The sequence below is a fragment of the Haliotis asinina genome, chromosome 5, assembly GCF_037392515.1.
Source record: "Haliotis asinina isolate JCU_RB_2024 chromosome 5, JCU_Hal_asi_v2, whole genome shotgun sequence".
NCBI classification, from domain to species: Eukaryota; Metazoa; Mollusca; class Gastropoda; order Lepetellida; family Haliotidae; genus Haliotis; species Haliotis asinina.
Genome location: NC_090284.1, coordinates 6,116,161 through 6,142,286, shown reverse-complemented (window position 1 = coordinate 6,142,286; position 26,126 = coordinate 6,116,161). Strand labels below are relative to the sequence as shown.

Below are 26,126 nucleotides of genomic sequence, written 5' to 3'. Positions count from 1 at the left end.
CCAAGTCCACCTGGCACTGTGTTAGTTTACATGGACTGATGATATTCAGAACAAGTTCCATCAATTCCGTCTGAATAACCTGTATACTAATGTCCTTCTCAGTGCCATATCCCCACTGTGGGGATTATGATCAGGCAATAGGATAGCCAAGAGTTTTTTGTGGTCGCTGGTCTGGATATACAGGGGTTTAACTTATACTTTATTTGGTTGACTGGTGACAATGTTTCATATTCCCTGTCACATACATTTCTACATACAGTTTTCATATTGCAAGATGCAGTACAGTGCTTGATGAAGTAGCAACTCACTAGCAGCATATTCTCCTTCCCTTCTCACCTCAAACAGCACACTCACATCCTGATTCATCTACCCGCACATTCCGTTCCCACCTCTAACAGCACATTCTCATCCTTATTAATATCTAGCAGCACATCCTCATCCATATTTATATGTAGCAGCACATCCTCATCCATATTCATATCTAACAACACATTCTCATCCATATCTAGCAGCACATCCTCATCCATATTCATATCTAACAACACATTCTCATCCATATCTAGCAGCATATCCTCATCCATATTCATATCTATCAGTGCATTCTCATCCATATTCATATCTATTAGTGCATTCTCATCCCCATCCATATTCATATCCAGCAGCACATTCTCATCCATATCTAGCAGCACATCCTCATCCATATCTAGCAGCACATCCTCATCCATATCTAGCAGCACATTCTCATCCATATCTAGCAGCACATCCTCATCCATATCTAGCAGCACATCCTCATCCATATCTAGCAGCACATCCTCATCCATATCTAGCAGCACATCATATCCATTATATATATTCATATCTAACAGCACATACTCATCCATATTCACATCTCGCAGCACATTCTCATCAACACATCCTCATCCATATTCATATCTAGCAGCACATTCTCATCCATATCTAGCAGCTCATTCTCAACCACATTCATATCTAGCAGCACATAAGCACAGTCATATCACAGAAACATGGTCTAGAAGAAGAAGCCAGTCATACAACAGCAACATGTTATAGATGTAGAAGCCAGTCATACAACAGCAACATGTTCTAGATGTAGAAGCCAGTCATACAACAGCAACATGTTCTAGATGTAGAGGCCAGTCATACAACAGCAACATGTTCTAGATGTAGAAGCCAGTCATATCACAGAAACATGATCTAGAAGAAGAAGCCAGTCATACAACAGCAACATGTTATAGATGTAGAAGCCAGTCATACAACAGCAACATGTTCTAGAAGTAGAAGCCAGTCATACAACAGCAACATGTTATAGATGTAGAAGCCAGTCATACAACAGCAACATGTTATAGATGTAGAAGCCAGTCATACAACAGCAACATGTTCAAAGATGTAGAAGCCATTCATACAACAGCAACATGTTCTAGAAGTAGAAGCCAGTTATACAACAGCAACATGTTCAAAGATGTAGAAGCCATTCATACAACAGCAACATGTTCTAGAAGTAGAAGCCAGTCATACAACAGCAACATGTTATAGATGTAGAAGCCAGTCATACAACAGCAACATGTTCAAAGATGTAGAAGCCATTCATACAACAGCAACATGTTCTAGAAGTAGAAGCCAGTCATACAACAGCAACATGTTATAGATGTAGAAGCCAGTCATACAACAGCAACATGTTCTAGATGTAGAGGCCAGTCATACAACAGCAACATGTTCTAGATGTAAAAGCCAGTCATACAACAGCAACATGTTCTAGATGTAGAGGCCAGTCATACAACAGCAACATGTTCTAGATGTAGAAGCCATTCATACAACAGCAACATGTTCTAGAAGTAGAAGCCAGTCATACAACAGCAACATGTTCTAGATGTGGAAGCCAGTCATACAACAGCAACATGTTCTAGATGTAGAGGCCAGTCATACAACAGCAACATGTTCTAGATGTGGAAGCCAGTCATACAACAGCAACATATTCTAGAAGTAGAAGCCAGTCATACAACAGCAACACGATCTAGAAGTAGAAGCCAGTCATTAATCCAAAAACACATATATCACCAGAAAACTCATGTTGATTAAAAAAAAATAAAACATACCAGCACTTTATTCTTGTTGATGAAAATACAGAAAGTACTTTCTACCAAACTTACAAACATAACAGACGCTTCATGTTCTCCACATCACACGAACACATGATGTCCATATTTGCTGAGGACCATTAGTAAAGGGATATAATTGATTGTTGAGAGAAATAAATATGTCCCTTTCTATTTTCCCTCCTTTGAGTAAACTCAGGGGGCTATTACCACACAAATTAGAGGCAGCAAGTCAAGCATGTTGGATAATAATTCCCCCAGACAAGTCCTCTGAGTCCTCCTGAGAGATACAATTGAACAAAACTATCAAAATAATAGATATTCCGCAATAACACCATCTCATAAAAAGTTTTATGATAACATGTACAATTAGGGACAATTTTACAGCAAAAAAAATGTAATGAAATCACCAGTATGTGGAAACTATGCTTCTCTTAAACACAGACTCATCAGACCATGGCATATCAAGGATAACATTTCATTTTCTGAGTGCTGTTATTTTGCTCCAAGTGCAAGGTTTTAAGACAAATATGATAATACTTCTATGTCAGAATTCTGTAAATGCCATGTGAAACTACAGATGCAGACGAAAAAAAAAAATGCGATTCCATTAACCTCCTGATACACTTACACAAATATTCTACTATTTACATAGATATCTTATACACTGAGATTATTTTTTTAGCAATTACGTCCTATTGTTTGTACCTTACCTCTTAGTATTACATAATAGACATCTGGCTTAGCAAATTGCTGCCCTGTACAATGTCAATAGTGATGAAAGGCTTGGTTCTTACGTAATGGAAAGCCTGATATTTTTACCCTAAAAAACAAGCAGATAAATACAATGAAATACATATCTGGGTCTTTGATCCAGCAAACTAAACAAAGAATACAGCTCTGAGGAAATCTTCTTTGAACAAGATCTGAATACCTTGACCCTGTCAGTAATCAACATACTGATGTAGGTACTACAGTATACCTACAAATGTCAGAGCAGTCCATCAACCTGACAAAATATTCCACAATCAAGAAAGCTAGAAACTAGCTAAACAAACCATCTATTTTACCAAACTAACACACAAAGTTAGGGGAAACCATCTTGAATACTTCTTCACGTGAAACCTCCTCATCTTAAGGTGAGAAGCAGCCACCTTCCTGTTGCCTGCCTGCCAATGTTGCATGGCTTAGGGAGCATTAGGCAACCTCACGGTTCTTTGATCATCTTGCGCACAGAGAATACACTCTCCATTGTAAATAAACACAGTAGAAGGTGCAGGTATCTAGATTCTGATGAATGGACCTTGAAGAAGAAGGTATATCACATTTGTGAAATCTGAGGATGAGGGAAATAAATAAACAGTCATCAGTTCAGCTGCAGACGTGATGTATTGACAACATGGGGGGTTTTGCATTTTTAAAACTTTTTATACTTTTGGGTTGGTGGTTTGGGAAAAAATAATAGGACAGGGCTAGAACAGAAGGGTCATGGGCTGTCTCAACATCTCTAGAACTCATTCATCAGAGGAAGTTATATATTGTAGATGGATGGAGATAACCCATCTAAGTTATCCCCCAAAAGAAGAATGACTACAAACAGACAGCATCTGATCTCTTTCAAATTGGTTTTTTTAAAAAACATTTTCACATGACAAACTCTCATGGAAAAACTGAAAAACAAATCTGGGATACCTAAAAAAACCTAAACTGAACTCCACCAATTGGACAGACACAAGTTACATGAACCTATGATCCATGATTGATCCTGGTGACTCTTTCCCTTTAAGGCTTGACCTTCCCAAAATACCACTGCTTTAGAGTGAGTGAGTGAGTTTAGCTCGATCTGCCTAATTGGGGACCGATGACAAATGTCAACCAAGTCAGCGAGACTGACCACCCGATCCCGTTAGTCGCCTCTTACGTCAAGCATGGTCGCCTTTTATTCTACCCCAGGACCTTCACGGGTCCTGCTGCTTTAGACTGAGTACTTGGTGTGAAAACTAAGGGTGTGTTTGGCCTCAAACAGCAGTGATTGTACTGATTCTGAGAAACTTACAAAAGTCTATAAATCTCGTGTATTTGCAAGATCATAAAGCAGAAATCCTCGGGCCACATAGTGTTCACAAGAAATTCATTACCCTTTGTAAATGTGAACATGCTAATTACAAATGTGAAAATATAAGAAAACTATGTCACATATATGCCCTATTCATTCTAAGAGATAAAAAAATATATACAATTTTAATTGAAATTTTGAGAAGAAAGTTTGTTTCTTTCATGTTCAAAATAACACTCATTTTCACAACACTAAATTCTGGTAACTGTTCATTTGTTTAAATTTTCTACATAAAACCAACATATCCAGAATGATAGTAACAACAAAGTACAATGCTACAGCATTACTGAAAAAGTAGTTGGACGTAACCTGTCAAACAATCAAACTAAACCACTGCACCTCAAGGTAGATATACAAAAAAATATGATTCTATTTCACAGTAAAAACTATTTTCTAATCGTTTTTAGTGAATCTGATCTCAAAAAAGAACATCTTTATTGGAACAAGTTGACCAATGTCACCTGGCCAAACTCCAAGTTCAGCATGCTCAATAAACACTCAAAGAAACAATGCTGCCTCACCATCATGAATTCCAATCTTTTTACCTTCAAGATTAATGAGCTTGTCTGTGAATTGTATTTACTTACACAACAAACCCTGGCTTCACTTACTTAGCTGTGTAAACTTATATAAAGAAACATTTTAACGATCACCACCGCAGATACTTCGACAATGATAGATTAATTCTAAGCCAAAGATACATACGGACTCAAGAAAAGAGTAACTTGATAGCAATGTCTACTAAGCACATGACTTTCCGGAATATAATTTTCCATTACACTGGCAGCTTACGTGACGAGCGAGCGTAAAGATGAGGTGTATATTAGCACACTAGGTATATCAGCTGAAAGATCTATGTATGGCTAGTATCTGATGGCAGTTGGTGATTGGAGTAGCTAAGTTGGAATAATGGTGGCCATCAGTGCTGATAGATAAGGATGACCCCTGGTCAGAGAGTCTTGTCTGGCAGCTGAGATAATATACAATAGACAGACCTACACTGTGTGAGGTGGAACAGCAGCATTGTCTCACATGTGCCAGAGATCGGCAGTCCTCCATCGTGATCGGAGGGTTATTCTAGTGGTTAAAGCAATCTCTCGTCACGCTGATGATCTGGGTTTGATTCCCCAAGTGGGCATAAGTGAAAGCCCATTTCTGATGTCCCCCACCACAACATTGCTGCAATATTGCTCAAAGTGGCATGAATCCAAACTCACTAACTCACTCACTTATGCATGTCAGGGCTATCTAAACAGGGATTGTCTGAACAAGAACATGGAATTGACTGAATAATGGCTTGGGCTGACTTAAAAGTGTCTGAGATTATCTGAGCAGTTACTGGGATTGTCTGAACAGTGTCTTTGACTGTCAGAATAGAGACAGACAATTGATACTGGATTGTCAGAATAGTGATTTAGATTTCTGAACAGTGACTGGAATTATCTGATTACCAGTAGTCACTTGGACTGTGTTGGAAGATTGCCAGAACAGTGGTTGGACTGTCAAAATAGTGACTAGGGATGCCTACACAGTGACTGTAATTGGCTGAAAAGTGCCTCAGACTGTCAAGTGTGAACAGTGTTTGGGGACATTAGATCTGGGCGTTGGGCAGGACTGAATCAGGGTGACTGAGTCAGACCAATAGCTGGGACTGTCTGGTCTGAATAGGGTCTCATACTACTTAGTCTGACATTTCCAAGCATGAACTAGAAGCCAGTGCAACAATGAAGGGGTGATGTCAATGTTGACACATCTTCTAACCATGTCCCACCAACATCAGCATCTTGTCCCACTATATGTCCTGAACTGGAGACCTTTGTTAGGTGCTTAATGCTGCACTCAGCAGTATGCCTGCTGCATGACAGCAGTCAGTGACACAATAGTCTGGACCAAGCAATACAGTGATGAATGGTACAAGTGACAGTCCATACTGTTGAGGCACCAAAAACATGTTAGTAAATCTAACCCTTATCCACTGAGCCACTTTGTATGACCAACATCAACAGTTTGGGAAACATTCTAGCCCCAAAGCACCACTGGACTAACAGTATGACAACATTTTGCTTATTCATAATTGACATTAGTCATAACTCTCCATACAATCTCTTGACACCCAACATTTCATGATGACAATGTTCCAAACAAAACAGTTGTAACGTACATAACCGTACTACCTCCCACATACACCCCAACAATTAGCTACACTTTAATGGCAGCTCCATGTTCCTATTATTGTAAGATCATTCCATGACAGGGGTGGTGTTGAGACAAGTTCTAGTGAAAAGTCTAGCTCCAGGCTCAGGGGATAACGCTTGTTTCTCTACCACTATCCCACATCCATCTAAAGCCTCTACAACAACATTGATGCACAGGCAACAGCCGGTATACATCACACTGTCCATTACATTTTGTCACAATACACCTACCTGTTTATTTCAATAGCAAGATACTCTTAGATGTCAAGACTGAAGTTGATTTGCTACCTCCCTCATCAAGAACTGAATTAACACGGCATTACAGGAACCCATGCTTGATGCAAGAGACTAACAGGTCAAGTTCAGCAGTCTATGCTGTCCAGTTGTGTTGATTATGCTCATGATGTCAATCACTGGAATGGCTGTCTATAATTGATTATTTACAGACTATTAACATATCACTGAATCATTTCTAAGTGTTGCGTTAAAAACAACAAATTGATCATTCAGATATTACATATATCACGAGCATATAGCAATAATTCATCTGTCTTTATACAGTTGTTCCCTAGAACATTGTTTCAGCATTAGAAGCATCACAGTTGTAACTTACAAAGAAGCTTGCACAATTCAAAATTAAACCCGAATAAATGTTAAAGTGTCAAAATCCATTTTAAATCATTAGTCATCAAAACAACCCCACAGTCAAATTAAATTCAAAATCATGCATAACTGTTAATATTTAGAAATCTCAAAACTATCTCATCTGGAATTCACAACCAGAATGAAAAAGTTAAACATCTAACCCATTTAACATCACTTTAGGATGATTGCAAATTTGGCAATTTAGTGTTAAGTTCTTTATCATCAATAACTTTCACCACATCCAGCCTCCCAGCTGTTGGGCAAACCTCCCAAATCAATTGTAGAGGTCCCAATGCCACCCTTGAGACCTCGAGGTCTTTGATACCTTATGCTAAGCCAACACTAAGGACCACACAAATCATGCTTAGCGGTGTATCACTCCAATCAGAAGAAATGCCGATTGAGTATCATACCTATGCAATCTGAAGTATTGCCCACCATATGCACTTCCATGTAGATCACAGTCACAATGAAACGTTATAGGAGTATGCAAATACCTACAGGGATTCCCCGGGGAAGTCGGCATGACCTTTGGGATTCTGGGAAATGGATTTGGGGGTGACTGTTAGGAAAAAGGAAGAGTAGATTGCATGTGGTGAGATGGTATTGGTATGTTGTGAGGTGGTACTGCTAGCTTGATGGAACCTGTCGAGGAGGAGCAGGTGACGTAGGAAATGGAAGCAGACGCGGAAATGTTTTGTTGGGATCATGTAATAAGAAAGGTCCTGCTCCGCTGACTGCATACAGGTGACTTCAGGTGGTTTGGTATGGTTTGTTTATTTGTTGTATTCATGTTAAGAATGGTTTTATCAGTGTCTGGAAAACATCACACAGGTTTCATGACATACAGGACATCACTTCTTCCGTTGTGTTATCTAGCATTACACAATCACTTCAACTCAGGGGGAAGGGCGAAGGGCATTCTATATTTTTGTCGAAAATGTCAAAGTACTCTTAGACTTTGTTCTTGGGCATAGTAAATAAGTTGAAAATGGGTGCAATTCTAGGAGTTTGCTAAAAGTATCAACAAAGGCATAAATGATTCCTTGTTTGTGTCCAAGACAAGACCCTCATTTAGAATTCATGCTACTTTCCATTTCACTTATGTTATATCTTAAAAATCAGTATTTCAGGAAAAACAGGTGAAAGGTTAGTAGTGTATTGAAAGCCATGAACACAGTTATGCTTCTGGAGAAAATGTGTCACATCCAGTCACAGGCAAGGGTAATAACTCTTCACAATGAGACACACCATCTTGGGTCACCTGTCATTTCTGGGCATTAAAAATTGTCAGCAAGTATATTATAGTGTGTTGTGGCATATTCTTGAACATAATGTCAAGTCTCAGACATGTTGAGCAGCAGGCAGTTATGAAACTACATCATGCAAATAAGTGGCCGATAGCGCCAGCAGTTGATGGAAGCATTCATGTTTTTAATCATGTTGTCCAATAGAGTGTCAGTATGGAGCAGAATGTTCAAGGTTTGATCCCAGTTTGTGTCATACCAGAAGATGTTCAAAATGGTACTTGACATTACCTTGCCTGGTGCTTAATATTACTGGTCAGCAAGAAGTCTGGTTCTGAATGAGGAGTTCAAATTAAACTGTGGCCAAGGTAGCGCTGTACAAAGCAACCATAGTGCTAAGGTGATGTAGTACTTTAACACAGACTTTCAACTGTCGTAGAACTGTGGTAGCTTTAACAGCATCCTTGTTATCAGTACTGGCTAGCACCATACATCCAGCATTAGCTCACACTGGAACTAGCAGCCACTTACACACACAAGTTCTATAATCATGTATGTGACTTAAACGTGATTCCCCTTCACCTTACAGTCTCATATACAAACCAAGTAGTGGTATCTATAGACGCTGCTGCTGCACCATGCTGGCCCTAGTTACGTAAGGTTCCTGACTGACTCACCATGCCATGCTGCTCCCCATGAAGCCAGCCTTTGTTTACAGAGGGATGCAACTTTGCCACTGACTCATGCTAATCATAATGATATCTGCAACCTCTACAGAAAAAACAAACAGCAAAACAAACAAACCTGGAAAAAACATGAGAAGAAAACACGGCCTCGGCAATTATAGTGACTGTTGACATCATATATCTATACATTACAGGGGAAGTCTGTGAGATCTGTCACTATGTCTATTACGAAGAATGATGGCCTAAAAGACTTAGCAATGAAGCTGTCTGGATGTAAACAGAACGACATAGCCATATAAACAGAAATATACAAAGCAGGAAAAAGTTATTTGCAATTTCAAACATTTAAAAAATCACACTCTTTTTAAAGCTTTTCACATAACCTTAGATAGACAGGGTCTTAAATTATCATAAAAAATCAAATCCAAGAGGGAGTTGCCAACTGAAAGGCCTTCTCAACCACTGAAAGTGATTTTTCATTAAAATGATCACACTCAGAAAGGTTGACAGATCAATTTGATTAACAGCTGCGCTGACTGACAAGGGATTTGTAAAAAGATGTCTTTTGAGAATAATGTGTTATTTGTTCTAAAAGTTCTCACCTAACTTCCAGCAGGTCACACTGAGTATTGCTGTTTTGACAGAGAAGCCAATTTTTGCCCTTGATTATCATTAAACTTTTGTAATAAAATCTAACCAATGAATCTAACTGATTCACGTGTGAAAAGTGAAAAAAAAAAAAAAAAATGTGTAAAAATGTAAAATGTATTGAATCCTGTATTTTCACAAAGAATTTGTGTGTATCTTGAAGAACTTTGACTTTACGTGTTGTATCCCTTCAATTTCACATAATATCAGGGGTTAAAAAATCCAACGCCCGGGACAAGCCAATTTTCATTTTGGGCAATCAAATAATGGTATCTACTAGATAATTTCCAGTTATGGTTTCAAACTGCAAATAAAGTTGGATTTCGAGCTCATAATGTAGCTACTACATTTTGCAATAATTGTAACTTAGAGCTATCATCCTTGGAAATTTATCACTCTTTGATAAATAGTCCAGTGAACATTAAGATCGAACACTGTGTCATAAATCAGGGTAAGTGGAAAATTAGTCAGGATAAGTTACTTTCTTGAAGTCACTTGCCCTGTGCCAGGTGGCTTTTTAAAAAATAATTGCGCCCATGAATTTAGCCAAGATCATGGAATATGCGTGAGTGAGTGAGTGAGTGAGTGAGTGAGTGAGTGAGTGAGTGAGTGAGTGAGTGAGGTCAGCATTGATAGAACCTACATACATGGGCATGCTACTGTCAAACCAAGAATCATGTAACAAAGTCACATGGTCATATGGTCCTGCCAGCTACCATTTTTTTTTTAAATCACGTTATTTCTTGTCTTTGAATGTCATTTAGAAGTGTAAATACATAAGAATGAAGATTTTATGGATATCAACTTCTTTATGAGAGAACACAACGTTTCGGAGTTAATGCTTACTCCTTCATTACTCCGAAACGTTGTGTTCTCTCATAAAGAAGTTGATATCCATAAAATCTTCATTCTTACGTTATTTCTTTTTGTGGATACCACACACACTTCAACATAGCTTTCTTATTTTACTTATACATGGTATGTGAAACATGTAAAACATAACATATATCTAAATAAATTATGTACATTATGTGAAGAGGCTATTGCAAGAGGACCAACGTGAGAGGAATTTGTATTCGTTGTAGAGCAACTGTTTACTAACACTGTATGCATCTCTGATGACTGCCCTTAGGCCATGTACCTGCAGCTTTTGTTTTCGGCATTTGCAGGTATATATGTAATTCTTGGTTGCAGAAATATATGTAATTTTTGCCAGCTATGGATAGTATGCACAGGCTCAAAGTCTATTCATGTTTATGAACCACATGTCCTTTCATTTTTTCAGTCTTTTTTTGTTTATTGCAGGGTTTTTTTTGTTTGTTTTTTTGTTTTATCAGTAGTTGGTTAAGATAATAGTCGACTTTAAAAACAAGAAAAGAGAAATGTGAATTCTTATATAAGAAAGCCACCTATATACAATCAGCTAAAGATTGATTAGATTGTTTATTACTTTCCAACATCTAGAATGCCCATCAAACAGTTAAAGAAATAATGCATTTACCTTTAGAGGAGTGTAATTCATAACTACTACCTAATTATTTTAAGGAGAGAAAATATAAGTAGATCTGTTGATAAGGAAAAATAACAGAAACACCCAAATATCTCAAATGTGTCTTAGAAACAAATTTCTTCCCCTGTGAAGCATGGGGTTAGATCTTGAACTCATGCTTGTTTTAAGAAGTGAATAAATTGATTGGGCGGTCAGGCTCAGACTTGTTTGATGCATGCATGTTTACAAACCACTGTGGTATACCTGGAAAGTTTTAGACAAGTTGAGCATGTTTAAAACAAATGAGTGAGTTTTGTTTTACGCTGCACTCAGCAACATTCTAGGTAGTGGCAGTGGTCTGTAAATAATTGAGTCTGGACCAGACAATCCAGTAATCAACATCATGAGCATCGATCTGCGCTATTGGGAACCGATGACATGTGTCAACCCGGTCAGCGAGCCTGACCACCCATTCCCATTAGTCGCCTCTTACGACAAGCATAGTTGCCTTTTATGGCAAGCATGGATGCTGAAGGCCTTTTCTACCCCAGGACCTTCACAGGTCTCTTAGTCATGTACAAACCCACCCCAAACATGCACTCCCCTCAACAGAAAGTAATTTTCAGTGGGATTATGGACAACAGCAAGGGAGGGAAGGAATTCTCACATTAGACAGCTGCTCAGAATTCTTGCTGATGATACGCCAAAAGCATTCATACAAACATACAAGATATCAGATCCAAGTTGAAATTGTGACAATGAGAGAATATGGTTGAATAACACAGTCTGACAGTGTGTTGTGTCTAAGGGTGAAGTGATTCACTTCAGGGCCACCTGGGAGGGGGAACATGTGACAGGCTAAATGATGTCTGGATTCAGAAAGAACAATGGGACTGAGGGAGTGAGTGAGTGAGAGTGAGTGAGGTAGATAGGTTTTGATAGTTTCTAGACCTGGGAAGGATTGAGAAAATTTGAGGCTGGGAGGGTTAGAGGATCTAAGGTTAGATGGGGTTGAGAGGATCTAGGGTTAGATGGGTTTGAGAGGATCTAGGGTTAGACGGGGTTGAGAGGATCTAGGGTTAGATGGGGTTGAGAGGATCTAAGGTTAGATGGGGTTGAGAGGATCTAGGGTAAGATGGGGTTGAGAGGATCTAGGGTTAGATGGGGTTGAGAGGATCTAAGAGAGGTTGAGAGGGGTTGAGAGGATCTAGGGTAGGCTCTAGGATGGGGAGAGGTCGAGAGGATCTATGTTAAGGAAGGGTTGAGAGGATCTATGTTAAGGAGGGGTTGAGAGGATCTAGGATGGGAAGAGGTTGAGAGGATTTGGGATTAGATTGGGTTGAGAGGATCCAGGGTGGGGAGGTGTTGAGAGGATTTGAGGTTAGATGGGGTTGAGAGGATCCAGGGTGGGGAGGTGTTGAGAGGATTTGGGGCTAGATGGGGTTGAGATGATCTAGGGTGGGGAGGGGTTGAGAGGATTTGAGGTTAGATGGGGTTGAGAGGATCTAGTGTGGGGAGGAGTTGGGAGGATCTAGGGTTGGAAAGGGTTGTGAGGACCTATGTTGTGAGGGGTTGTGAGGATCTGGGGTTAGATGGGTTTGAGAGGATCTAGGGTGGGGAGGGGTCGAGAGGATATATGGTAACTAAGAGGATCTAGGGTAGGAAGAGGTTGAGAGGATCTAGGGTGGGCTCTAGGGAGGGGAGGGGTTGAGAAGATCTATGTTAGGGAGGGGTTGAGAGGATCTAGGGTGTTGAGGGATTGATAGGATCTAGGGTAGGGAGGGGTTGAGAGGATCTAGAGGGGGTTCCAGGGATGGGATGGGCTGAGAGGATCTAAGGTTGGAAGGGGTTGGGAGGATCTAGGGTGGGAGGGGTTGAGGGAATCTAGGGTAGGGAGGGGTTGAGAGAATCTAGGGTGGGAGGGGTTGAGAGGATCCCAGGTGGGCATGGGTTGAGGAAATCTAGGGTAGGGATGGATTGAGAGGATCTAGGGTGGGGAGGGATTGAGGGGATCCTGGGTGGAGATGGGTTGAGGGGATCTAGGGTGGGGAGGGGTTGAGAGAATCTAGGGTGGGCATGGGTTGAGAGGATACTGAGTGGGGAGGGGTTGAGAGGATCCCGGATGGAGATGGGTTGAGGGGATGTAGGGTGGGGATGGGTTGAGGGCATACTGAGTGGGCATGGGTTGAGAGGATACTGAGTGGGGAGGGGTGGAGAGGATCCCGGATGGAGATGGGTTGAGGGGATCTAGGGTGGGCATGGGTTGAGAGGATATTGAGTGGGCATGGGTGGAGAGGATACTGAGTGGGGAGGGGTGGAGAGGATCCCGGATGGAGATGGGTTGAGGGGATGTAGGGTGGGGATGGGTTGAGGGCATACTGAGTGGGCATGGGTTGAGAGGATACTGAGTGGGGAGGGGTGGAGAGGATCCCGGATGGAGATGGGTTGAGGGGATCTAGGGTGGGCATGGGTTGAGAGGATACTGAGTGGGCATGGGTGGAGAGGATACTGAGTGGGGAGGGGTGGAGAGGATCCCGGATGGAGAAGGGTTGAGGGGATCTAGGGTGGGGATGAGTTGAGAGGATACTGAGTGGGCATGGGTGGAGAGGATCCTGGATGGAGATGGTTTGAGGGGATCTAGGGTGGTGATGGATTGTGAGGATCTGGGGGGGGGGAGGGGTTGAGGAGATCTAGGGTGGAGTGGTTAAGAGAATCTAGGGTGCGGAGGGGTTGAGAGGATATTGAGTGGGGAGGGGGTGAGAGGATCTAGGGTGGGAAGTTGATAGAAGCTGCAAGGTATACAAGATGGGCGAAATCCGAGAGAAGGGAGAGTGTAGCGGATGATGTGTATGGTCACTCACAGCAGAGCTTCAACACGGAGCTGATGGAGCTGGTATAAATTACATTTGGTAAGAGTGATCCCTTGCAATCTGGCCTCAGTGTAATCCAAACACCATGCATGTGTTAGGGATCATCTCTCCAGCGTCTGTCTAGGTAGGCTGCACTTCTGGTTTATAAGTCCTCCGAGACAGAGCAGCTGATAAGGTACTCCCAGACCTCCAGTCCCACACTGCACAGCGCTCACATAACACTATCTGGACAGTTGGGGAAATGTTGCACCTAGTTTTTGTCAGACTGATATACTAATGTATGATATATACACCACAGGTGATATACACAAAACAATATGTTTACAAAATCAACCCCCAAAGAAGCCTTTTCATAAATATTTGTGTCTGACATCCTGATGACATCTTGAGTGAAAGAGCTGCTCAGGTAAAAACACTAAATTTGAATAACATAGAGTGTGACAAAAGTACACACCATGTAGATTACAAACAATCCTCCATCACGATACTGCAGTCAAGTGCTGAGATCCTATATACATGTGACAACCAATGTTAAAAAAAAAGATAAAAATGGTATCATTTGTAAGATTTATGTTCCATCTGTTCTAAAAAACTTGTTTGTTCAGAAGGGTAATTAATCTACTCCATGGTAACATATTTGATTAACTAACTTACTGTTTCAGTTGTTCAGCATTTTGACGTTTATCATTGATTTACAAGAACTGTGACAATAATGTATGTAGACGTGTAGACATAACAAAGTTCTAGTGAAACTCATTGGAACTTGGTATTCCCTACAGTGACATTTGCTTGGCTGATGCTGAAAAAGCTGAGAAAATTGATAATTTGAGAAAGCTAACTGCAAATCTAGGTCCCAAATGCCATATTTGAAAGAGATTTATCTAAGGAAACACCTAACCTGTTAAAACAAAACTGTTTTTTTTTGTCTCTTGAGGTATCACTTTCCTTCCTGAATTATATGAATACAGAGATGCACATTTAAGCTAACGCATCTGTGGAGATACATTTCACAACTTATGGAGTAGTACTTATAACAAGAATTAATCTTGGCATTTTGTTTTTAAAGAATTTTAGTTTTACAATATTTAAGAGCTAAATACATCATTATTAATCTTTAAAATGACATTTAAAGCATTTAATGTTTGACATGATTACCTGAAACATTTTCCACCTTCTGCATGGACATTAAACCTAACATAAAATTACTCCTGTTAACATGAAACTAACAACAGTTCTTTCCATTCCAGCTTTCTCATCAGCACAGTGATTAGACCAAGGACCCATCTCAAGGGAACAACAAATAATATTTACCAAGCTGCTTCACGAGCCAAGAACACCAGACCGACATACTCCTTTAATGTCCTATATGTTGAAAAAGTGTTACCTTTCAGTGTCAGTACTCACTGGACGTAGTGGAAGAGTTTGACTTGTCCAAGGAGCTATTACACTACACAGAAAGTAAAAGAGTCTGACAAAAAGCCAACTAAAAACTACAGCATACATATTTGAAGGTCTCTTTGGGGATTGACTTGAGGTGGTGTTGTCAGTCAGACCAACTTCTGGCCAACAAGCAAGTGTGATAACATTACTACGATCAAGAATTCTAACAGCTTGTGAAGAAAACAATTTGCAGTTTCTTTCTAAAATATCAACTTTGCAAATCGAATTTGACAAACTGTCAGCTGTCATTTTGATATATAGCTATAAAAAGTAGCATCAGTAAATTAGACACTCCCCTGCTTCATCAGCCGCTGATGGTTGGGGATATTCTGTAACAAGAGATTACTGCACTCAGAGTGAAAAAATTACACTGATAGTGAATATCAAGAAATTTGTCTTAATTTGACATAGGAGAACATCCCTGTGCTTTCCAACCATTGAAATGTGGGATGCATTTGGCACCTTGGTGTAGTGCATGGTTCCCATACTGCAGGCTGTCAGCGCTGATGTGGTAGCTTCCCGACCTAGCTGGAGTTTACCATCTGGATCTGTTTGCGAGTGTGTGTGTCTACCGTTTGCTATACCCTCGCTTGCACTGCACGTGGGCTTACAATTCTCCCTCTCGCCTCTCTAGGTGAGAAGTCACAAAAGCTCATCAGAAGGAATGTAATTACTCGATAATAGAGAAGTGTTGGCCAATACTAATTGGTCAGTACATTTACTGTGGGATCCTATTTTGTGCAGAACTATTGGAGTTTTCCCTGGAGCAGACAAGCACAGGTAAGCTGATCTTCCTCCTTTCTTTTATCAATGCTGTGATGCCTGAAAGGAAATCTTTCTGTTTGAATGCACTGACAGTCACAGAAAAACAGCAAAAGTCACTGGCTTGTTTTTTTCACAGAATGTTTTATACAATATGTGATTTTTTTTCAAATGGATGATTCAGTTTCTTTATCAAATGATACCCTAGATTACATCAAAGGCTTGATTCTGCAGACTTTGATAAATTATAAAGCTTTCTGCAAGATATAAACCCTGCATGAAGTATCGGTGTTTGTGGAATGGAAATGCTGAAGCCATCTTTATCTGAATGAAGTTGTCAATCATATAATTCAATCACTGAAGTTGGAAGAAATTCATTGAGAGTGACAGGCACTTAAACAAAAGTCCCACAGAAACATTTCATCATGTGCTTCTCTGCATCAATATACAACATTTCTCGGTGCATTATGGCAATATAACTACAAAACACCGGGGATAGACACTGTGCAGCCATCTTGTCACATAACATCATCATGACAAGGAAGAACTTTAAACCATGAGAAATGTCTGTTAATGCTTCTGGTTGGCTTTGTATCAGTTTTTTTCAAGTCAAGTTAATTAAGTGGAGGAGCTCAGTTTGACTTGGATTAATTTTGTGGTTCGAAAAGAATTATGTGGCACAAAAAAGTACAAAATGTACAGAGCATCACATATCATTAGTATGTGACACATTGTTCAGGACAGGGTTGCACTGGGTCAATATGAATACATTTAGGAAATACTGTCCATCTGAGGATTACATACTATCATTACATATACATAAACATCACCTAGTACCAATATGTGAAGGTACTTCACACAATGTTACAATGAACATCACATGTTACCTTACCTCACACAAGAATGTCACTTTCTATTATTTTCAATGTACCTAACTTACAGGCGATGTGTTATTGTCAATGTACACAGCTGGCAATTCCAAACTCTTCTGGTGCTTCATGGTAGTACTTCTTTATCTGGAATACCATTGAATCACGCATGAAGCATCGAAATTACTGATGTTTTGCAATTGAAAATTGATGGATGGGAGATAACTCTAAATCTGTTTACCTTGTGTCGTCTGCAAAATGGCGATCTGCCTCGCATTCAACAGAAGTGCTTCAAACAGTTCAAAATTAAAATTCAGGTGTTCGGTAAGATAAATATGTTAAATAGATATGGTCCCTGTTATAGTATCAATATGTGAGATTACATGGCACAATGTTACACTGTTATATAGAGAGAATGTTACAATGTTCCATAAACATTACATTGTATCAGTAGGTAATTATATATGACACAATGTTCAAAACTTTACATGTAGGCATGATTGTCAGTTACAAATAAACAATAGAGAATGTTTGGCAGTGACACAGTAATGGTCTGCCTACATGGCACTCATGTACAGGCACATTGCCTCTTGGCATTCTGTTGGAAAGGAATAAGAATTTACACAACACAATGCAATTGGTATTGTGATTTCTACAAAACTGAACTATGATGTAGTTCCACAAAAAAAAAACCCCGAAACAACAGAATCCTGGTCAGTACTGATGAAGAACACCATGCCATTAATCTTCTTTGCCTCCGGTGGCATGAAGCCAGGTGTGCTGCTGGACACGCCAATACACACGCTACATTGGCCCAATTGGTCTCCTGGTGAGCAGAACAAGTTTTATAGTGTTTACATGTTGTGCTCCGTCGCTCTTTTACTGGCGAGAAAATACCCAGCTTGTAAGAAACGGTGCTGACCATGCACCAGTGTTGTTGTAAAGACTTTTATTGTGGACATTAGTGATGCTAAGAATCTTCATCTAACTGCAGAGTATGTGGTGTATGTTAGCAACATAGTGTAATGGCTCATGAGCTGCTCAACATTGTGGCACACAGTGTTATGGAGTCGGAACAACAAGTGGAGGTGCTGGATGACTAACAGAAGTAACTGAATAAGAGCACCTTTTGTTATTGAATAGTGTATAAGTCAACACGGCAATAGAGCTGCTTGATATTCATATTTCACTTCTGATCAAAATTTATGACTGCTCATCAAGTTGGTGAGTGATATTTAACCCACTTTTAACAATATTCACATATCAAGGCAGGAATTAAAAACAAGGGTTTTAATGTACCAATGTGGGGATGAGATTTGAACCTGGACCTCTTGGGTAACAAACAAACACTTTACATTTCATAGCTTAAGTATGAATGAAGACAAGAGCAAGATATTGCTTTTAGTTGACAACATGATCATCTGGTTTCCTCATTATATCACTTAAGTGATATAGCTGGAAACAAAATATTACCTGAAGATTGTACAGTTGGGATGATCATTAACAAAAGCAAGTTGAATCTCTCGGTATGCGATAAGATGATGTTAGTTAAATATGTTTAATCAGAAGATCATGACAAACAAATAACATCAGAGGAAATATCTGACTGAAATGAAGAGTGGGTGATATAACAGAGAATATGTAATATGTAACCAAAGCCATCTGCAATATATAGTGCAAACTAATAGACTGATCATTTTAATTTGACAGGAAATATGCAATGGGAGACTTACTACAATGTACTTTTTGTGAGTCTTGATTAATCCATGCAGTCATTTACAGTACACCTGTTCGTGCTTCATGATTAAACAAGTATGAGGTTTAATACAGCCGCAGTAATGCAATTTACAGCTATCAGGAACAGCCTGCACAATTCTGTGTAGAAATAGATCGCATGATCAGGTGTAATTAACAATCAGCCACTGGCATTAGATGACATACATATTGCTGATGTCTTCTATCATAACCTCTGCTGGCATGAAGCTTATTGTATCTATTTATATTAATTATATTGATTAACAACCTCCCTAATATTTGCAGCTGAGACAGGGAAGAAAATAACACCGTCCTGCTTGTGTCATTTCATGACATACTGCACCAATTTCATGAATGATTTCCTTCTTTGCAATTACATCAGCTGGTGGCATAACAAAACCATGTGTTGGAGATCTAAATAATGTTCTCTATTCTTCTACTCAGATTCTTAGGGAAAACACATAAACAAGATAAGACATGTGGTATAACTTGTGTGACAGCCAATCACAAGAAATGTTCAGTTTTCAATTCATGCATAGCCATCAAACTGATGTAGAAGTTGTGAAAATATGGAAAAATAGAAGAAAAGTGAAGCTTTCACAGATGTGGAATTAAGCTCACATCCCAGAATGATGTCACATGTTGGAAAGCTGTAGGAACCCAAGACATTCGGTCAGCTGGAGAGGAACTGTCACGATTTAATGTTACCCACTGGACATTTTAAAGTTTAAATTTTTAAATTTAAACTGCTTCAAGGCAATGCCAGACATAGGAATGAATGCCATGTGATTGTCTTGGCATTTAGTGATTGTTAAAGGCACAGGTCCATTTTGAAACATTTGCACGACTATTGATAGTTTTGGCATTGAGGAACAAAAGTTTTTGCTTTTAATGTTAATCATTAGAGAAGGTGCCACTGGTACAAGCCATATTTTTGTGAACAACTGGTGTCATCCATGATTTTCAGTGATTCATGGACCCATCATTACCAGTTTGACTTGCACATTCAATGAAATCTGTTTGGGGAGCAAAATGTAACAGATTCATTTCTGGCTGCTTTGAGTTTTTCAGAGTTATACTGTACAAAAAGGATGTACATCAACACAAAAATACAGAATTAATTGTACAGACATGAAAAGTGAATAAAATACCACAACAGTGACAAGTTAATGACACTGCTTGATTAATTGACTGCTGGAGAAAAACGACCAATCCTTCATCCCCATCAAGGAAGTCGAAATTAACAATATGAAACTAGTGTCAATTTCAAAATTGATACTTGAAACCAGCCTCTCTCCTTGCAAAAGTCAGTGTTAGAGTCCATTTCCTGTGGTCATCAATAACAAGCATTTAGACTGTGATATAACAAGCACATGATTGATGAGGGTCATTGGATGGGGTCAGAGGGGATGCTGATGGGATTCCAATGGACTCCAACGGATTTCAAAAGGAACAGTCAGTCATTAATAATGCCTGAGAACTCTTTGCTTTACCGTTTCTTAACAGTGTTAGCATCTGCTCAAAGGGGATACATTTACCAGTATATTTCAAGCTTGGTTTTAGAATTGATGAAGTTATTATTTAGGAGTGAATTGAGCTTAGCTTGAAAAATGCAGACGTAAATAAGAGAATTTCATGACAATCATTTTCTATTTCCAGTTAGGTTTTCACCAGATATTTCACTATATATCTTCAAGTGAAATAGAGTTGTGATTTAATTATTGAAGAGTACTGATCCCAAGGTTGTCGAATCAATCCCTCTTGATCAGTCTCCTTCTATCCTCATCCTTCATGCATCAGCTGAGTTGCAGGCCAATACAACTACTAGAGGAAAGAAGTTGGGGAACTTATTGCTGTCAGACAATGATCCATCACTACATGAAATCTTAAAACTGTAAGTGTAGGTTTCAGACCATGAATCACTGAATCTTAGAATTAACCCCTGAATCAATAGCCCTGATGATGGCCTTGATGCCCCAGTGATGTAGGGCATCATGGCCCATTCGACTAAGGAGCAGCTATTCACTTTGCAGTCAGTGACCATGAGGTTGAATCCTTTATCTGGTTCTCAAGTTGTCAGCATGAACCTATACACATAGGTGTCACCAAGGAGGAAAATATGCAAGACCTGCCTCACTTACTGTCCTTCTTCATTAACCACTATAGCAGTTTCTATACTGTTTCTATACTAGTAGACAATGATCATTTACAGTAGAGATGTAATACAGAATCTTTCACAGCAATATAAACTTGACATAACCAAACTAAAATATAAACTAAAATAGACTGACTATTATAACTTCCGTACCTGTAAACCATGACTGCTGTAACCCAGTGATCATTTAGAGAAGGGGTCATACATAATCTTTCACAACAATATATACTAATTTCCTTCCAAATGGATTGACTATTACAACTTATTAATTATAATAACATGAATTCCAAAATTGTGTTTAACTCAAGACCAAAGTGTGCTCTTAGCACTCACAGAATTCCACTGTACTTTTTATCCTAGATAAGCAAAGCTGCCTGTGATGACCTGGAAGTCAGATTTATCACACTGGATACCCATTTTCTGCTGGGTGAACAGAGGCAATTTTGAACAAACTCACTTGCATAAGGTGAGACCATACTGGCCACCGTGTGCTTTGTCTTAGACATGCCAGTTGTAAATCAGTTGTCATTTAGAGAAAGAGGACATACATATCTTTGAAGACAATATACTCCAATGCTTCTATAACAGATTAATACAGCTGTACATAAGGTCATTTTGTTGATCAAGGCCTCTAGGCTCTGTGATGTCATCACCCTGTTCATGGACTGTCCACAACTACAGCACCAGTAAGACTTCACAGTGGTCAGTGTACTCCCTTGACCAGTCAGTCTCACAGTCCATGAAACATTATTTTCTCTGATCAAGCCTTTTAATTTTGCAGACCTAAATACAAGTTGTGATTTTCAAGTGGTTCCGATCCTTCAGTCTCTAAAGGATTCATATGTATCTGCCTATTTCAGTCAAAATCGTATATTTTCTGAAACTTAATTTGAATCCATGCCCTGTGTTACATACTACTCTGATACTGACTGCAGAAGTCTTTCTGTTTTATGCAAAACATTTCATAACTCTTGTAAAGTAACCTGCAAGTGTCTTAATGTAAGGTCCTCAAGAAGATACTGTATAAAATTTGTCTTTAACAAACCATGTTTATTGACAACTAACAGGACTGAAAGCTCTGACTTGTTTGATACATGACATCATATTATCTCAACAGCATAGCTCATGACATAAATCTCTGGATACATATCACAGTATATTCTTTACAGACAAAGGCCCACATGCATAAAGAGATCTTAACACTATGATGATTGAAACTTTGGTACTTTAACATACCCTTACGACAGTTGTAGCGCTATGATCACTGTGCAGCTGGATCCAACATTTTAAATACAGTGTTAGAGTCAGTGTTAAACAACTAACCTTACTTCAGGAATTGCCTCAAGCTAGGGCATGTGACTTGGCAAGGGGGGTGAAGACTGAATGGGTGTGATTGTTTGACGAAATATAACGTGTAGGGTATGTAAGAGACATCCTGTACAAGAAATGATTACCTTTCACCCTGAATGGGACACTCATGTGTAAACCTGATCCTGAAAATGACCAGAGATTCATAATGAGTAAATAGGTTTAGGCTGTTTCCAATAAATCTGTTAACATCATGCAAGTTGTGTTTATTTCTGAGGTAACAGTGGCTGAGCAGTCCAGGAATCAAAGACAAACATTGTCATATGTAAATAAGCTCAAGCACAGATGTAAACAATCTTAATTACTTCATCACAGGGATGAATTACCCGGTGATTAATCCTTCACCCTAAGATAAGCAATCTATAACAAGACAGCATGCAACCACTGAACAGCCCAGGCTGAGATGCGATGGTCCAGCCTGTAGGCACAGCAGGCTTCTGACAACTCAGTGCTGGTAGGAGCATAGTACTGACTGCAACTACAACTACTGCTGTGCTCACAGCAGTTTCTCAAGTCTACAGTTGGAAAGGTTATATTGCCTGAGTTCTGAAATTAAGCAATGTTCCAAGCCCAGTTTGGGCTTTATTCTTACTTTCAAATAATAAAGAAACAAAATACCTCATATGAGTCTTTGCTGCACAGTGGTATAATGCAGATGATATACTCAGGTCCTAGACTGGTTCAGTTGGGTGCTGGCCAAACTAGCAATGAAAGTCTGTTCTTAAGTACCCGCAAAGGTCCAGGCTAGAATTAATCTTCAGTAACCCATGCTTGTCGTAAGAGGTGACTAAAGGGGTTGGGTGGTCAGGATTGCTGACTAACATGTCATTGTATCCCAGTTGCATAGATTGATGTGCATACTGTTGATCACTGGTTTATAAAGAACCATATAGCTGGAACATTGCTAAGCTCATCCACTCGCTCACTGTTTTAAAGTATTAAAACCCATCAGTAAGTTACAACTATAACAGATGCCATGGAAAATGACCTAACTGAAAATATACACAACAAAATCGCTACTGGAGTTCATTGTATGATTCAATCAGAGACCCTATCTTGGCACATGATCTCATTTCCAACCATATCAGTGCAGTGGAGAAGCCTGGTAGTTCAAGAGTTGGCTTGTCATGCCGATGACCTGGGTTTGATTCCCAACATGGGCACAATGTGTGAAGTCCATTTCTGGTGTCCATTATTGTGATATTGCTGGAAAGGCAGCAAAAAAACTCACTCACTCACTGCAAACATATCAAAAGCTTCTGTTTGTGAATCTCAATCAAAAACACCTTGGTACACACCTACAACTATTCTTGATACAGTGTCAGTTGAACCCAGTCGTGGTTACATTTTATTATCTCGTGCTTACACTGTGGTCAAACACCATCCATGTATGAGCAGACACCATATACCAGTATATGGTCTCTTGTATGAGTCACGGTTTTCTAGTTCTGTTATAGCAATCTGTTCCTGAAACCACTTTCTGCGATACTTTGAGTACACATCATGAATATTGTATTCAGCATGTCTACAGCAGGACATTGTGTTTCTAATTGAAGTAACCTCTCCAGCACCCTGCCTGATCTTATATGTACTGAAGCCACATGGCCTCAAGATCAGATCCACCTGACCATGTATTCACCTAACACAAACCAATGCACCACAATGTCCATAACAGACATATATTCCTATGGGAATGTGAGCACATTTGGCCAATAAACCCCTCAGCCAGGTCAAGGAGCAGCCATTATTCGCCAATCACTTCATCGTGTCTACAAAGTGCCTATTCTCCACCATAGAGGCTTTGCACAAGTTGGTGATGTTCTGGCATGTTTACAGCTCCTTACTGCCCCTTACAGCACTAGAGGTGTGAGGAGTTTACTGGGCAGTTCAAGGAGCAGGAATTGCTATAGTCAGTTTTGTACAAGTTGTGCTTGTGTTGAGCGTGAGGAGTGATTGTTTTTGGTATTCCGAGAATTACCAACTACAACAACAAACCACAACTGCTTGACAATCTTTTCTAGTCTTTTCTGAACCATAGAATACACTTGTTAAATGCTGAGAGAATATGAATGTCATTGATAATGAGAGACACTTTGAAACTGTTCACATGTATGTGCTTTATTATTATCAGTGATATATGCTGGTCCCCCAATGACTGTTTAACACTACCTGCAGAGTGGGTTAGGTCAACTTTGCCAGCAACTCTGAAAGGGTGGGTTCGAATACTGAAAGGATATCCCTGCCAAAATATGAGAAAATTTGTACTTTACCATGAAAGAGCAAACCCTAATTGTACCACTGTAACTGTGTGAAAGGAATTATCTGTTCCTGGTGGTAGAGGATGTTACTCAGGAGGAGGACATAGTTGGTGAAATAACTCTACCACAGAGGCAGACACATCAGACACGGAGGGACAAGGAGGATGTAGGTGTTGGATCAGAAGTTGACCTGATATATTGATGAGTGGACAAATTGACCTGCCGCAGGAATGATTTAGAGATGGTGTTCTATAGCAATACAACAAAGGGGATAGAAAACAAAGGTGGAAGATGTTAAGTACAAAGAGATTCATCAAACAACGATGGAAGGTGTTAAGTACATAGAGATTCCTCAAGCAAAGATGGAAGGTGTTAAGTACAAGGAGATTCCTCAAAGAAAGATGGAAGGTGTTAAGTACAAAGAGATCCATCAAACGAAGATGGAAGGTGTTAAGTACAAAGAGATCCATCAAACGAAGATGGAAGGTGTTAAGTACAAAGAGATTCATCAAACAAAGATGGAAGGTGTTAAGTACAAAGAGATTTATCAAACAAAGATGGAAGGTGTTAAGTACAAAGAGATTCACCAAACAAAGTTAAAGAAACACATTAGCAGGTCTGTGCAGAACAGTTTGATTTACCATAATGTGTATTTTCATTAAACAACAACATGTTTTAGTGGTGTTGGTGTTTTAATAGTAAGTATAGGAGACACTTTGGGCATACTTATTAAGGACACATCATCAGGAAATGGGAAGAATGTGGGATGCATCACTAGGGCACCTGCATTTTGATAATTATATACTTAATAAAACATGAAACAATGACATATTATGTGAGTGTGCAGAAAACAGCTGGATGCATGTTGAATATTTTGAGTCCTGGAGACAGTTTGGGTGGCTTCAGGAAGACTTGCATGTGGATGACACTCCCCATCTCATACTGACAGGCATAGGTGGGTAGGTAGGCATGTATGGGGAATCTGAAGCAAGGGTGAGGATGGAAGCTGGATCATAATGTGCCTTGAGACACCTGTATTTGTGAAAATGTGTTGTGTTGTAGGAAGGAATAAAATGCATGCATGATATGGGAAAGATAACTTTGGTGTGGGCAAGCAGTTTTATCTCGATGATATGTAGACCACCTGTACATGAAGGTACCTGGTGGCAGACGGAGCTCTCATGATGGAAGAAGATGTGTCATGGCTTCTGTCCAGGAGCAATACTTGGCTTGCCAGAAGAGGGTGGGTTTGTTTGGATGTGCGAGGAACTATGACATGAGAAAATGAACGCTGTGTATCTGTCCTTACACAGCTGTTTCCATAGTATTATTCTCAGCAGGATACTGTGACAGGGGAATGAAGGAAGAGACATGATTAGAAAATACTGATGGAATCAAGTACCCCAAGATGCCACCTCATGGTCACATGAATGTGACAAGCATATGATCAAGTGCAAGATAACTATACCACACAATCTATTAACAAATGTCCCTCATGGACAGAAACATTAC

The 26,126-nt window shown here is 39.6% G+C and overlaps 2 protein-coding genes across 2 annotated transcripts in view; one reads left to right on the top strand and one right to left on the bottom strand.

Moving 5' to 3' along the window:
• Positions 1-26,126, bottom strand: part of LOC137283505 (short-chain dehydrogenase/reductase family 42E member 1-like) — a 268,204-nt gene that overhangs the window by 166,992 nt on the left and 75,086 nt on the right. The window lies entirely within an intron of this gene.
• LOC137283503 (netrin receptor UNC5C-like) overlaps positions 15,988-26,126 on the top strand; it is a 352,179-nt gene continuing 342,040 nt past the window's right edge. The window contains exon 1 of the mRNA XM_067815037.1: positions 15,988-16,227. The gene's annotated coding sequence lies outside the window, so the exon portion shown is untranslated. The remainder of the gene's footprint in view (positions 16,228-26,126) is intronic.